Source organism: Diospyros lotus, unplaced genomic scaffold (assembly GCF_014633365.1).
Source record: "Diospyros lotus cultivar Yz01 unplaced genomic scaffold, ASM1463336v1 tig00011006, whole genome shotgun sequence".
In the NCBI taxonomy this organism is placed as follows: Eukaryota; Viridiplantae; Streptophyta; class Magnoliopsida; order Ericales; family Ebenaceae; genus Diospyros; species Diospyros lotus.
The window spans coordinates 39,745-43,045 of NW_026267117.1; positions in this window are offsets into that span (position 1 = coordinate 39,745).

Here is a 3,301-nt window from a genome sequence, read left to right on the forward strand (position 1 = left end):
AAACTATTTCCGATTTGATTTTTTCTGATGTCATAATAATCGTCTAGAAATTTTAGTTCGTATCATATAAATTTTTTTAGATATCTAGGCTACATAGCATTCCCTGGAATCGATTCGGTTATTCGTAACTGTACCGAAAATCACGTTAAACCCCTAATTTTCTAAAGATTTCACTTACACTCCCGAACAAAAATATACTTAAAACCATATGAAAGCCAAAGGTTTGATCTACTAACTAATTTAAAGTGTATTCCGGGTTCTGTTCACGTTTCTTAAATCAATTACAACAATTCGATTTTTCGGCCTGAGTTTTTGCTGCACAAAAAATAGTTTTCGATTTGATTTTTTCCGATGTCATAATAATAGTCTAGAAATTTTAGTTCGTGTATAAATTTTTTTAGATATCTGGGCTATAGAGCATTCCCTAGAATCGATTCGGTTATTCGTAATTGTACACAAAATCACGTTAAACCGCTAATCTTCTAAAGATTTCACTTCCACTACCAAACAAAAATACACTTAAAACCATAGGAAAACTAAAAGTTTGATCTACTACCTAATTTAAAATGTATTCCGTGTTCTATTCACTTCATTTAAATCAATTATGACAATTCGATTTTTCATCCTGAATTTTCGCTGTACAAAAAACTATTTCGGATTTGATTTTTTCCGATTTTATAATAATCGTCTAGAAATTTAGTTCGTATCATATAAATTGTTTTAGATATCTGGGCTACAGAGCATTTCCTGGAATCTATTCAGTTAGTCGTAACTGTATCGAAAATCACGTTAAACCCTAATCCCCTAAAGATTTCACTTACACTCCCAAACAAAAATACACTTAAAACCATAGGAAAACCAAAAGTTTGATCTACTAACTAATTTTAAGTTTATTCCAGGTTCTGTTCACTTTATTTAAATCAATTACGACGATTCAGTTTTTCTGCCTGAATTTTCCCTGCACAAAAAACTATTTCCGATTTCATCTTTTTCGATGTCATAATAATCGTTTAGAAATTTTAGTTCGTATCATCTAAATTGTTTTAGATATCTGGGCTACAGAGCAATCCCTGGAATCGATTCGGTTATTCGTAACTGTACAGAATATAACGTTAAACCCCTAATCTTCTAAAAATTTCACTTACACTCCCAAACAAAAATACACTTAAAACCATAGGAAAAAGAAAATTTTGATCTACTAACTAATTTAAAGTGTATTCCAGATTCAGTTCACTTTCTTTAAATCATTTACGACAATTCGAATTTTTGGCCTGAATTTTTGGTGTACAAAAAACTATTTCTGATTTGATTTTTTCCTATGTCATAATAATTGTCTAGAAATTTTAGTTCGTATCATATAAATTTTTTTAGATATCTAGGCTACAGAGCATTCCCTGGAATCGATTTTGTTATTCGTAATTGTACCGAAAATCACGTTAAACCCCTAATCTTCTAAAGATTTCACTTACACTCCCAAACAAAAATACACTTAAAACCATATGAAAACCAAAAGTTTGATCTACTAACTAATTTAAAGTGTATTCCGGGTTCTGTTCACGTTTTTTAAATCAATTATAACAATTCGATTTTTCGGCCTGAATTTTCGCTGCATAAAAAATTGTTTCCAATTTGATTTTTTTCGATGTCATAATAATAGTCTAGAAATTTTAGTTCGTATATAAATTTTTTTAGATATCTGGGCTATAGAGCATTCTCTAGAATCGATTCGGTTATTCATAACTATACACAAAATCACGTTAAACCGCTAATATTCTAAAGATTTCACTTCCACTACCAAACAAAAATACACTTAAAAGTATAGGAAAACTAAAAGTTTGATCTACTACCTAATTTAAAGTGTATTCTGTGTTCTGTTCACTTTATTTAAATCAATTACAATAATTCGATTTTTCGGCTTGAATTTTCGCTGCACAAAAAATTGTTTCCGATTTGATGTTTTTCGATGTCATAATAATCGTCTAGAAATTTTAGTTCGTATCATATAAATTTTTTTAGATATCTGGGCTACAGAGCATTCCCTGGAATATATTCAGTTGTTTGTAATTGTATCGAAAATCACGTTAAAGACCTAATATTTTAAAGATTTCACTTACACTACCAAACAAAAATACACTTAAAACCAAAGGAAAACTAAAAGTTTGATCTACTAAGTAATTTAAAGTGTATTCCGGGTTTTGTTCACTTTTTTTAAATCAATTACGACGATTCAGTTTTTCGGCCTGAATTTTTGGGACACAAAAATCTATTTCCATCTTGATTTTTTCCGATGTCATAATAATCGTCTAGAAATTTTAGTTTGTATCATGTAAATTTTTTTAGATATTTGGGCTACAGAGCATTCCTTGGAATCGATTCGATTATTCGTAACTGTATCGAAAATCACGTTAAATCCCTAATCTTCAAAAGATTTGACTTACACTTCCAAAGAAAAATACACTTAAAACCATAGAAAAACCAAAAAGTTTGATCTACTAACTAATTTAAAGTGTATTCCGGGTTCTGTTCACTTTATTTAAATCAATTACGACGATTCAGTTTTTCGACCTGAATTTTCGCTGCCCAAAAAACTATTTTCGATTTGACTTTTTCCGACGTCATAATAATCATCTTGAAATTTTAGTTCGTACCATATAAATTTTTTTAGATATATGGGCTACAGAGCATTCCATGGAATCGATTCGGTTATTCGTAACTGTACCAAAAATCACGTTAAGCACCTAAACTTCTAAAGATTTCACTTATACTCCCAAACAAAAATACACTTAAAAATATAGGAAAACCAAAAGTTTGATCTACTAACAAATTTAAAGTCTATTCCGGGTTCTGTTCACCTTTTTTAAATCAATTACAACGAGTCGATTTTTTGACCTGAATTTTCGCTGCACAAAAAACTGTTTTCGATTTGATTTTTTCCGATGTCATATTAATCATCTAGAAATTTTAGTTCGTATCATATAAATGTTTTTAGATATCTGGGCTACAGAGCATTCCCTATAATCGATTCGGTTCACTACAAGAAATTTGACTTTTAGTGACCACTTTTAGTGACGGCCAGCTAAAAGTCGTCACTAATTCCAATCTTTAGTGACGGTCAGATAGAGTTCGTCACAAATGGTGACCAATAGTGACAGTCACACGCCGTCGTCACTGAATGTGCCACCTTCAGTGAGGGTCAGGCAACGTTGGTCACTGATGGATGCACAATAGTGACGGCCACACGTGGTCGTCACTGAATATTCCACCTTTAGTGAAGGTCGGGCAACGTCGGTCACAATTGGAG